Below are 13104 nucleotides of genomic sequence, written 5' to 3'. Positions count from 1 at the left end.
CAAGCGGGGGTCATGATGGAGCAAGTGAAGGCAATACGAGAAGCCAGCCAGGCAGCCTATGACGCCAGTTCGGCTCTTCAGAGTAATGTTCAGGTCAGTCGGTCACTGCCTGTTCTGTTAGGATATGATATCTGAAAACTCTTCCTTCTGAAATTCTTAGAGTTTGTCCTACACCCACTGGGTGTGTCGATTGAAATTCCGGATTAGTGGGGGCACGCTGAGTGCACCCACTGGGTGTAGTCCCCAAGGCTATGGTCGACTGCTGGCAGTCGACCATAGGCTTTATGTCTTAAGTTTTTTCCTTACTCGACTAGGTCGAATAGATTCATAGACCGGTGGGGGCACGCTGAGTGCACCCACTGGGTGTAGTCCCCGAGACTGTGGTCGACTGCTGGCAGTCGACTATAGTCTGAAGAACATCTCCTTTTTTTTGTTGGTCGACTGGTCGACTCTAGTGGGGGCACGCTGAGTGCACCCACTGGGTGTAGTCCCCGAGACTATGGTCGAATGTTTGTATTCGGCCGTAGTCTTAGAAACACTATGATTTTTCCTTACTCACTCGGAAGTGAATTGTCTTTGACATCTGTCGATTGGTTCTTCGTAGAAATCCTGTGACCTTGCGGCTCGTTATACTGAGTTGGAGAACAAACACATTCAGCTCGAGCTCGATCTGAAACTGGCCCAAGAGAACTTGACGAAGGCGAAGGAGGAAGCTAAAGGTATGCTTGGTGAGGCCTTTGACGACTGCCTTTGCCTCTCACTTGTTTCCGAATCTAATCTCACTGTAACTTTGCAGACAAAGTGAGGGATGCCCTGAAGAAGCAAGAACCTTGACTTGGCTGAGATGCAAAAAACTGCTTTAGAGAAGACCAAGCTTGCAGATGAGAAGCTGGCTTCAGTGACCAAGCTTGAAGAAGAAAACACCAATCTGAAAGCTGCTCTTGATGCTGCCAACCAGGAGGTCAGTCGACTGAAAAGTGACAAGACCACCCTGAATGACAAGGCCAGTGAGTTGATGAGAAAGAAGAACGATCTGGAGGCTTATCTGGGTGGACTCGCCAAGAAGTTGTTCCTCATGCTTGAAGGTAATCTTTTGTATCAAACAAATATTTTAACTGTAACCTCCGACTGTTGTCTTGACTCGGTGGTTGTGCTTGCAGAATTTTGCCAGAACTTTGAAGAGGAGACTGGTCGACTGGAAGTAAACCTGGACCCCATCAACTCTCCCGTGAAAGATGAAGTCGCCATGAATGTGCTCCGGCTTGAATCTCGTGTTGCTGCTGTCATCGACTATCTCGCAAGGCTGAAAGTCGCAACTTCTCGCATCGACACAACACTCTGGCCAAGAGAGACACTCCAGAACGACCTCGAGTCTCTGATGACTCGACTGAACGAGGTCCCAAGTCGAGTGCAGGAGTGGAAGAAGTCTTCGGCCAGGTGCGGTGCGGATGTTGCTCTGTCTCTGGTCCGCGTTCACTGCAAGGATGCACGAGAGGACAAGCTGGTGGCTCTTAGGGTGGCTAATACCAAGAAGCACGATTTCAGATCTTTCATGGAGACCTTCATTGCTGCTGCCACTCGGATTGCAGATGGAATTGACCTGGACGAGTTTGTTGCACCTTCCAGCCCTCCACAGGAGGGGTAAAAAACTTCTGAGCTTGATACTTTAAATTTGCCTCGGTATGCCGAGTGAGTTTTGTAACCGACAAACCTTAACAGGCCTAGCGCCTGAGCACTTTCGGTTCCGTTAGGTGTTATCCGAACTTGGATTCAATGTTGAATATGTTTGCATTTGGTTTGAGGTGTCTTTTGCAGGTTAAAGTGAAGCGCTCATTGCAATCGACTTGTTCCCCAATACACTTAGGCGAGCACTGGGCTGCAGCTAAGCCCCCGAGTGAGAGGTTTGCTCTCCACTCGGTAGGATTTTCAAAAACTTAGGCGAGCACTGGGCTGCAGCTAAGCCCCCGAGTGGGAGGTTTGCTCTCCACTCGGTAGGATTTCAGATACTTAGGCGAGCACTAGACTGCAGCTAAGCCTCCGAGCGGGAGGTTTGCTCTCCACTCGGTAGGATTTTAGATACTTAGGCGAGCACTAGGCTGCAGCTAAGCCCCGAGTGGGAGGTTTGCTCTCCACTCGGTAGGATTTTCAAGAACTTAGGCGAGCACTAGGCTGCAGCTAAGCCCCCGAGTGGGAGGTTTGCTCTCCACTCGGTAGGATTTTCAAGAACTTAGGCGAGCACTGGGCTACAGCTAAGCCCCCGAGTGGGAGGTTTGCTCTCCACTCGGTAGGATTTTCAAGAACTTAGGTGAGCACTGGGCTGCAGCTAAGCCCCCGAGTGGGAGGTTTGCTCTCCACTCGGTAGGATTTTGTATTGGTGGCGTAGCTCGGAAGGAGAGGGTAGCAGTCGACCTGCGCCTCGTCCTCCTTGCAGAGCGCAAGTTGTACTTGTGGCGTAGCTCGGAAGGAGAGGGTAGCAGTCAACCTGCACCTCGTCCTCCTTGCAGAGCGCACGTTGTACTTGTGGCGTAGCTCGGAAGGAGAGGGTAGCAGTCGACCTGCACCTCGTCATCCTTGCAAAGTGCACATTGTATTTGTGGCGTAGCTCGGAAGGAGAGGGTAGCAGTCGACCTGTACCTCGTCCTCCTTGCAGAGTGCACGTTGTATTTGTGGCGTAGCTCGGAAGGAGAGGGTAGTAGCAGACCTGCACCTCGTCCTCCTTGCAGAGCACACGTTGTATTTGTGGCGTAGCTCGGAAGGAGAGGGTAGCAGTCGACCTGCACCTCGTCCTCCTTGCAGAGCGCACGTTGTATTTGTACTTAGGCGAGCGCAATGCTGCAGCTAAGCCTCCGAGTGGAAGGCTGGCTTACCACTCGATAGGTTTTGTTTATCTTAGGCGAGTACTTGCACTGCAGCTAAGCCTCCGAGTGGAAGGCTGGCTTACCACTCGACAGGATTTTGTTTATCTTAGGCGAGTACTTGGACTGCAGCTAAGCCTCCGAGTGGAAGGTTGGCTTACCACTCGACATGATTTTGTTTATCTTAGGCGAGTACTTGGACTGCAGCTAAGCCTCCGAGTGGAAGGCTGGCTTACCATTCGGTAGGATTTTATTTATCTTAGGCGAAACGGATTTCGCAGCTAAGCCTTCGTGTGGGAGACTGGCTCACCACTCGGTTAGGATTTTTTTACAGACTTGGGCGAATCGGATTCGCAGCCAAGCCACCCACTGGTGGATTGTTTTGTGTGGACAAAAGAAATAACAATTACTGGGGAAATTATAAAGCTCTTGTCTTTGATAAATAAACTACAGAAGTACTTTTATTACAACTCATCCGAGTGAATACTTAAGTGTAAAAGGGGCGGAGAAGCTCCGCGTTCCAAGCTCGGGGCTCGTCGATCTGATGCTCGACATTGTAAAGACGGTTGCTCCATTGTGGAGAACCTTGGTGACGATGAAGGGACCTTCCCAAGAAGGAGCAAGCTTGTGTGGTGTCTGCTGATCCACTCGGAGAACTAAATCTCCTTCATGGAAGCCTCGACTCTTCACGTTTTTGGCGTGGAAGCGACCCAAGTCTTGTTGGTAAATGGTCGATCTGATCAGAGCCATCTCCCTTTCTTCCTCTAAAAGGTCGACTGCATCCTGCCGCGCTTGTTCTGATTCAGCTTCGGTGTGGAGAAGGTCGCTCGGCAAGACTGCTTCAGCTCCGTAGACCAAGAAGAATGGAGTTCTTCCAGTCGACCAGTTGGGCGTGGTCCTTAACCCCCAAAGCACCGAGGGAAGTTCATCGACCCATGCACCAGCCGCATGCTTAAGATCAGCATCAAACGGGGTATCAACCCTTTGAGAATCAAACCGTTGGCTCGTGCTGCCTGTCCATTCGACTGTGGATGAGCGACTGAAGCATAGTCGACTCGTGAGCCTTGAGACGTGCAGAAAGCTCTGAACTCTTTGGATTCGAAGTTTGACCCGTTGTCAATGATGATGCTGTGCGGGACTCCATATCTGAATATCAATTCTCTGATGAAGCTGACAACAGTACCGGCATCGAGGTTCTTGATGGGTTTAGCTTCGATCCACTTAGTGAACTTGTCGACTGCTACCAGCACATGGGTAAAACCGCTTCTGCCTGTTCTCAAAGGACCGACCATATCTAAACCCCACACTGCAAAGGGCTAGATGAGTGGTATAGTCTTCAAAGCTGACGCGGGCTTGTGTGACATATTGGAGTAAAATTGACATCCCTCGCACTTGTCGACTATCTCCTTCGCCATTTCATTCGCTCTTGGCCAATAAAATCCGGCTCGGTATGCTTTGGCCACGATGGTCCGAGAGGACGCATGATGGCCACAGGTCCCCGAGTGGATGTCATCAAGGATTATTCGACCTTCCTCCAGTGTTATGCATTTCTGACCAACTCCAGTCGCGCTTTCTCTGTACAACTGTCCCCTTATCACGGTAAAGGCCTTAGATCGGCGGACGATCTGTCGAGCCTCTTCTTCGTCCTCCGGGAGTTCTTTCCTCAAGATATACGCGATATATGGTACTGTCCAATCTGGAGTGATCACTAAAACTTCCATGATCAGGTCGACCACTGCTGGGACTTCAACCTCAGTCGGGATCCGTAACACTCTTAGGTTGGGAGCTTCATCGGTAAAAGGATCTTCTACGACTGACGGAGTGTGGATATGCTCCAAGAACACATCACTGGGGATGGCTTCTCTCTTGGATCCTATCTTCGCCAGATCGTCAGCTGCTTGATTTTTCAGTCGGGGTATGTGGTGGAGCTCTAACCCTTCGAACTTCTTTTCGAGCTTCCTCACTGCATTGCAGTATCCAGTCATGGCTGGGCTTCTAACGTCCCACTCCTTCATCACCTGATTGACCACCAAATCTGAGTTCCCATAGACCATAAGGCGACGGACGCCGAGTGAAATGGCCATGCGCAACCCATACAAGAGTGCTTCATATTCTGCTTCATTGTTGGAGGAATCAAAGTGGATCTGGAGCACATATCTGAGCTTGTCTCCTCGGGGGGAAACCAAAACAACCCCAGCACCAGAACCATTTAACATCTTAGAGCCATCAAAGAACATGGTCCAATGCTCCGAGTGAACTTGAGTCGGCTGCTGTTGCTCAATCCACTCGGCAAGGAAATCTGCTATAGCCTGGGACTTAATGGCTTTCTTTGCCTCGAATTTGACATCAAGGGGAAGGAGTTCAATCGCCCATTTAGCCACTCGACCAGTTGCATCTCTGTTGTGCAGAATCTCTGACAATGGTGCGTCGCTGACGACTGTAATGTCATGATCAGAGAAATAATGAGCAACCTTCTTCATGGTCATGTAGATCCCATATACAAGCTTCTGATAATGAGGATATCTTTGCTTCGATGGGGTCAAAACTTCAGAGAGATAATACACTGGGCGCTGAACTTTGAAGGCTTTCCCTTCTTCTTCCCGCTCGACCGTAAGTACTGTACTGACGACTTGTCCTGTGGCTGCAATATAAAGCAACAGAGGCTCTTTGCTGATTGGAGCAGCAAGCACCGGCTGGGTGGAGAGCAGAGTTTTTAACTCGGCAAACGCTGCATCAGCTTCTGGAGTCCACTCGAACTTGTCTGCCTTCTTCATCAGTCGGTAAAGGGGCAATGCCTTTTCACCGAGGCGAGAGATGAATCGACTTAAAGCGGCCAAGCATCCAGTAAGCTTCTGGACGTCGTGCACACGCACAGGGCGTTTCATTCGGAGTATGGTGCCAACTTTTTCTGGGTTAGCATCGATTCCTCGTTCTGAAACGAGAAAACCGAGTAACTTTCCGCCAGGTACTCCGAATGTGCACTTCGATGGATTGAGCTTGATATCATACCTTCTGAGATTGGCAAATGTTTCAGCTAGGTCAGTCAATAGGTCGGAACCCTTTCGCGACTTGACCATGATATCATCCATGTACGCTTCCACATTCCGACTGATTTGAGTGAGTAAACACTTTTGAATCATTCTCATGAACGTGGCTCCGGCATTCTTGAGGCCGAATGGCATGGTGATATAGCAGAAGCACCCGAATGGAGTGATGAAAGCTGTTTTGATTTCGTCAGGTCCATACAGACGGATCTGATGATACCCGGAATAAGCGTCTAAAAAAGACAATCTCTCGCACCCTGCGGTCGAGTCGACAATTTGGTCGATACGAGGGAGAGGAAAATGATCTTTCGGGCAGGCCCGATTGATATGTTTGAAATCAATGCACATGCGAAGTGAGTTGTCCTTCTTGGGAACCATGACGACATTGGCGAGCCACTCGGAGTGGTATATCTCTCGGATAAACTCTGCTGCAAGGAGTCGAGCCACCTCCTCGCCAATGGCTTTTTTCTTCTGAACGGCGGATCGTCGAAGATGTTCTTTAACAGGTTTCTCTTTTGAGTCGACTCTAAGGCGATGCTCAGCCAGCCCCCTGGGAACACCCGGCATGTCAGCTGGCTTCCATGCAAAGATGTCTCAGTTCTCACGGAGGAACTGGATGAGCGCTTCTTCCTATTTAGAGTCGAGTGTTGTGGAAATATGGGTCGGAGCTGCATTGGGGTCAGTCGGATGGATATGAACTGGCTTCGTCTCCCCAGACGACTGAAATGCTGACTCTGTGGCGGGCTTCTTGGCCCGCAGCAAATCACTCGGATCTGCATTCTTCTTGTATTCCTCCAGCTCTACCACTGTTATCTGGTCATCCGCAATCTTTGAGCCTTTCTGGAAACACTCTCCTGCCTTCTTCCGGCTGCCAGTGATAGTGATCACGCCTTTGGGGCCAGGCATCTTTAATTTGAGGTACACATAACATGGTCGAGCCATGAAGCGGGCATAGGCTGGTCTTCCCAAAATAGCGCGGTAGGCGCTTCGAAAATCCACGACTTCAAATGTCAGCTTCTCTTTGCGGAAATGCTTCGAGTCGCCGAACACTACATCCAGAGCTATTTGGCCGAGTGACTCAGCCTTCTTTCCAGGGATGACTCCGTGAAAACTCATGTTGCTGGAACTGAGCCTGGACATTGGAATGCCCATTCCCTTGAGCGTCTCTACATACAGTATATTCAATCCACTGCCACCATCCATCAGTACCTTCGTCAGTCGAGTGCCTTTGACGACTGGGTCGACCACCAACGCTTGCCTCCCAGGGGTGGCAATGTGAGTGGGGTGATCAGACTGGTCGAAAGTGATGGGAGTTTGCGACCATCTCAGATAGCTTGGTGTCGCCGGGGTGACCATATTGACCTCACAGTTGATCACTTTCAGTCGACTTTTGCTCTCTACATCAGCAAAAATCATCAGAGTGGAGTTGACATGAGGGTACTCTCCATCACTGTCCTCCTTGTCCTCAGCCTTGTACGACTCCTTCTCTTTGTCCTTCGGCTGTTTTCCTTGAAACTGCTGGATTAAGAGCCGGCATTGGCGAGTGGTATGCTTTGGGTAGATGAAGTTACCCTCTTCGTCTTTCTTCGTGTGGATATGACATGGTAGATCCAGCACGTCGTTACCTTCCTTATCTTTTACCTTCTTGGGGTTCCAAGATCCTTTGGGCTTCCCTTTGAATTTTCCCTGAGTCATGGCAAGAGCCTCTCCAGGAGCAGCTGGCTCGGCCTTCCGCTTCTGCTTCCGACTGGAGTTTCCTTTCTCAGACTGACTCGGCTTGTACTTGCCACTCCGGAGTCGGTCCTCTTCTTCTCCATTGGCGTACTTGGTGGCTATTTCCATCATCCGACTCAGGGTCATATCTCCAGTTCGACCAAACTTCAGGCTCAACTCTCTGTTCTTGACACCATCCTTGAAGGCGCAGACCGCTTGATGGTCCGACACATTCTCTACAGTATGATGCAAAGTGATCCATCTCTGGATGTAATCTCTCAGAGTTTCACTTGACTTTTGTACGCAAACTTGCAGCTCTGTCAGTCCGGCCGGTCGCTTGCAAGTTCCCTCGAACGTCCTGACGAACACTCGGGAAAGATCTTCCCAGGTGTAAATGCTGCTAGGAGCTAACTGATTCAACCACGCCCTGGCCGAACCTTCTAGCATAAGTGGCAAATGCTTCATGGCCACCTCATCATTACCGCCACCAATCTGAACAGCCACTCAGTAGTCTTCAAGCCAAGTTTCAGGCTTAGACTCTCCAGTGAACTTACTCACTCCAGTCGCCAACCTGAAGTTGGGGGGTATCACTGCGGCTTTGATGGCTCTGCTAAAGCATTCTGGACCTGAAACATGGACTCGGCTGCTTGTGGGCACATCTCTGTCATGGCCACCTCTATGAGCTCTGTTCCGGTCGACCAAACCTTGCACGATGATGGATGTCGCGTCAAAGCCTGGCTCTCTGGGGTCGACTGGAGCTCTCCGCCCAACACTGAGCTGGCGTCTGCCATCTTGCTGCCAATGGGCGTTAGACCCACTTCTCGGGGGAGGAGTGGGCACTCGACGCCGGTCATCACGATCAAATCGATCATCATAGTGGTCCCGCCGGCCTTCATGTCCCAAGCGCCTCAGAGGCGACCTTGGACTGTGAGCCGACTGAATAGTATTCGCAGCGACGGATTGACTGTGAATCCTGTTGCGCGATTGTGACACAACTGAATTCTGATCTCCTGCCGCCCGGAGCAAATCTCTGATCTGCATCAAGCCTCTTCCAGCCTCCGACTGAGAGGGCTAAATTGACTCCGCTATACGGGTTGCAGCTGCCAAATTCTGAATCGGGGTTCGATATACCTGAGTCGGTTGCGGAAAGAGCTGACGTCGGGTACTCGTTGACGCGCACGCTCGTCGAGTGCTCGCTGGAGGTTCTCCAATCGAGTGCATTCAGCCAAATTGGCCAAACGCGCCTCTTCCAGCGCACGAGCCTCAGGAGTTTCTCCTGCAATGGGAGTATGCAGGGCATCCATGTTCCGGCGGCGAAGTTCTTCCCTCTGCTGAGAAGTGAGTGGCTCGGGCTGATACTCTTCGTGGGCCTGAGCGGGGTCGCCCCCGTCGTCCATCCCGTTGTTGCGGGGGAAACCGAGAGGACTACGAGGCCCGTTGACCATTAGGACCTCCGCCGCTGGATCACTGCTATCGCACTCGGATGCAGTCTCTACGGAGCCAGTCGAACAGGCCGTAGAGAGATTCGTCGGGCTCAATTGCTGCGACTTGGGTGGTGGTCGATTGGCGAGCCACTACGTGTCTCACCCATCGCTGGAGCCTCGACCGACCGGAGCGCTTGCGCTGGCGGGAGACAGGGAGGGAGGATGGCACAGGAGTCGACCGGTATGGGGTCGACGGCTGCCGCAGCAGGACGCCGCGGACACACGCCCGAAAGTGCGTCGCCCCGCGGACGGGGAGCGCGTCGATGTCGAGTGGTGCCTCTTGGAGCCAAGCGGAGTCGTCGGCGATGAAAGCGAGCGCACCGAGACGGATCTCGCGGCCCTCGACCAGAGCTCTGCTGGAAACCATGATGAAGGCAATCGGACAAATTGCAACTTCTCCAAAAAGTCGCTAAGACACCCGCCCCAAGGTGGGCGCCAACTGTCGTGGTTCTAAGTCTGACAGTAGAATGGAGGGTAGGTATGGAGAGGCAAGATCCTAGCTATGGAGTAGTTGTACACACGAGTGTTTAACGAGTTCAGGCCCTTCTCTAAGGAAGTAATAGCCCTACGTCTCGGAGCCCGGAGGCGGTCGACTGGTTTATGTGTATATGAGTTACAGGGGTGCGAACCCTTCTACCAGTGGAGGGGGGTGGCTTATATAGAGGACGCCAGGACCCCAGCCAACCCACGTAGCAGAGGGTTAAAGTACATTAAGGCCGGGCGTTACTGGTAACGCCCTACATAAAGTGTCATCATGACCATTAAGACTACTTAATTACAGACCGTTTGGATACAGAGTAGATCTTGAACTCCTGGTGGTCGAGTGAGTCTTCATGGTCGAGTGTCTTTAGGTTCGTTGAGTGTCTTCTAACCGGTCGAGTGGAATCCCTCTTAGTCGACTGGAAGGTAGCTTCGTCTAAGGATGTCCTTGGGTATGGTATCCTAGATAGGTCCATGACCCTACCCTAGATACATAACATCATCACCTGCCACCAGTCATACTCGAGGGCCCTCGACGATGCCACCAGTCGTCCTCGAGGGCGGCGAGCCCACCGTGAGGAAGGAGCTCAGCCAGTGCTTAGTATAGGTGTCGTCGTCGGTTATCTTCGTCACCCACATCCCCATGCCCGCTGTTAGATGCCGAGGTACTTCCTCTGCGGCTGCCGTGGCGGATGGAGGACGGGGAAGCCGGAGAGCCGGAGGGATGGGGCCGCATTGGTGTGGCGGCGGTGTCTTGAGGACGAGCCCACGATGTGCTCTTGGCTTCGTGGATCCGCACTGCGGATAGGCGGTGGGGAGAGGCGCGCACGGGATCCGGTAGGACAACAGGGGACTCGTCGGAGTCGGGGATTGGGGAGGAGGAGATGCAGAGGAAGGGGAAGATTTTTTTACTCCGCCGCCGAGCGGGAGAGTAAATATAGTTGCCGGATAACCAATGGAGGTAATAGTTTGCTCCTCTAACGGATTTAGAGGTTCGGTTAGGTCTCGATTAGAGGAGTAAAATCGGATTGTTACTCCTCTAAGAGAAACTCTAGTAGACCCCCCAAAAGCCCCCGACCCGCAAATTAACCGCCAAAATACGGGCTGCCGGCGAAAACCCCGCCCGAACAGACACCGCAAACGCGGCTAGCCTGCAAAAAAATTTGAGGGGCGCAGCAAAAACTAGGCCCCAACCAGCGTATTCGCGGTCCCCCCCCCCCCGCCCCCGCCTCGGCCCGTCGGTGCCATGCATATAGCGGGAGCGGTTGGTGGGGGGAACATTTCAGCCCGCGCTTTCCCCACCAACCACCTTCCCTCTTGGCGAAAGTGGCTGGCGGGAGCATGTGGAAAGGCCTCCAGACGCACGAGGTAGCCCCTCGCCCCCCTCCCCTCCCCCTCCTCCTGTGTCAGCGGGCCGGGACCTTGCAGATCTGCGGCGTTTCATCGCGGGCGGCCGGATTTGGCTTTTCCGGCCGCTGGCGACTGCACCAAGCTATGGAATGGTCAGGAAGCACCTCGTGCAGTCCCGACAAAGGCTCATCGGCTCATGCAGGTGCGGGTTCGTCCGCTCGCCGCCGCCGACGGTTTGCCGGCATGGATTCAGCCGGCCGTCCGCCGGGCTCGGCCCTCGCACAGAGGCTCTGTGGCTCGCCGATGCCGCTCATACAGTGCGACGACTGCCCGCGGACAGTGCTGCGGCTGACTTCGGACACGCCGAAGCACCTCGGAAGTTGGAAATCTTCTAAAATGCATACTTGTGGTTCTTGTTTTCTATGGGCTTGCTTTTCTAGCAAAATTTTGGTGATGTCCTATGTATCCAATGTGGTTGAAAATGCAAAGAAATGCCAATTAAGGTGAAATTTACATTTTGCCGGTTGGGGGAGGACGGCCGCACAGGCAGACCCCGCAATGCCGACCCGTAAAACAGGATGCGGGTCGGCTTTGCGGGGTCTGCCTCTGCAGCTTTTCGCTAGGGACTGCAAAACAGCTTTTCCGCGAACTGCAAACACGAAATGCAGGTCGACGGGATGCGGGGTCTGCTAGATATGCTCTAACCGGTTATAGAGGATCGGTTATAGTTAGCAGTACCCTACGCAGAAAAAATCATTCCATTTTTTTAGGATAAAAATAATTCAGTTAGCTTCCTACGTACGTGCGGGAAGAGGCAGAGTAAGTCAACCTCCGAGTCATGGTTGACTTAACAGCAAGTTAGAAGAGGCCCGTGCAACACAATTTTGTTCAAATTGCGAACGAAAGTTCTCCTTTATTTTGTACCGACTAAAGGCCCAAACGGAAACATACGTGGTAGGCAGATGGCCAGCTCTTGGCGTACTCCTCCTGCACCGCGTCCTCGTCACCGTGGTTGCCGAGCCGAAGCGCCAACAAGCATGAGAATGGCCGCGCCGTCGTCCTCCGGGCATTGGATCGCAGCTTGACGAGGAACTCGGCTCTGCGGGTTAATGCGAGGACCGCAGCAGCGCACTGGAAAATGGCAGTTAGGATGGCACCGACGGTGTGCGTGTTGTGCTGGTTTCTGGCGCCGGCGGTGGGTGTGGTGAACAAGCCTGAGAAGCTGGCCACGACGAACACGGCGGTGAGTGCGTGGAGGAAGAGGAGGAGCAGGCCGCTCGGAGATGGGACAAGACGAAGCGAGAGCGTGAGGAAGTGCAGGCCGACGCCGCTCTCAGAAGTGCGTAGTTGCATAGTTGCAATGCCCTGTGTCCAGCCACTTGCCTGCCCGCCATTGTTGCTGCCAACACCACACAAGCTCTTTATCACTCCCAAGCAACTGAAGCAAAGGACTGTGTTAGGCAAGAGGAGAGTGTTGGATGGAGCCAAGAGCGAGCGAAAGAGATTAAAATAGTCAATGGTGCGCCAACAGATTTCGTTCGCAACCGTTGAGCGGCGAAGGGCGAAGGCTAGTGATTTGAAAGACAAGGAGATCGTTGCCGTGTGGACCGATGAATTATCACAAACCCAAAAAGAGCTGGCATCATCATATCATATCACATTTCAACTTGCAACACTTGCCACTCCCGCTCTGAGACAGAAAGCTCGGTGATCTCCTTCGATGCTTACTTTTCTTGTCTGCATTTCCGTCAACAGCTTGAGGGACCAGCAACCACACCCAAAGGGCGTTCACTCATTTCTACAGTTTCAGTTTCCATGTTACCGGCCGGCTCGGTCTCTTCTTTCCTTGCCCAAATTTTCAGCTTGGGAGTGCTACATTTGATTTGTGCTCAGAGGTGACACGTATATTGACGATGCATATACACACTCTCACTCATCAAGAAGCTCCTTTTACAACGCTAGCCGCATTGTCTCATTCATTGAGAACAGCGAGTACATGTACCATCATCTTTATGGAGTAAGGGAGTGGTAACAGCTTACATATAGTGTATCCATAAGTAACAGGTCAATCACTTCAGAATCAATGGTAGATGATAGCATCCGACGTGTACATGCACCAAGTGGCATCTTATTCTGCAAAGCGAGATATCCATAGGGAATGAGATACATTGGGAATTA

The 13104-nt window shown here is 52.2% G+C and overlaps 1 pseudogene; it reads right to left on the bottom strand.

The window, feature by feature from the left end:
- Window positions 1-11853: 11853 nt before the first annotated feature.
- Window positions 11854-12793, bottom strand: LOC123079960 (uncharacterized; annotated as a pseudogene).
- Window positions 12794-13104: the final 311 nt, after the last annotated feature.

This window comes from Triticum aestivum, chromosome 1B, assembly GCF_018294505.1.
Source record: "Triticum aestivum cultivar Chinese Spring chromosome 1B, IWGSC CS RefSeq v2.1, whole genome shotgun sequence".
NCBI classification, from domain to species: domain Eukaryota; kingdom Viridiplantae; phylum Streptophyta; class Magnoliopsida; order Poales; family Poaceae; genus Triticum; species Triticum aestivum.
The sequence above is the reverse complement of the archived record's forward strand: the minus strand, read 5'-3'. Positions and strand labels throughout refer to the sequence as shown.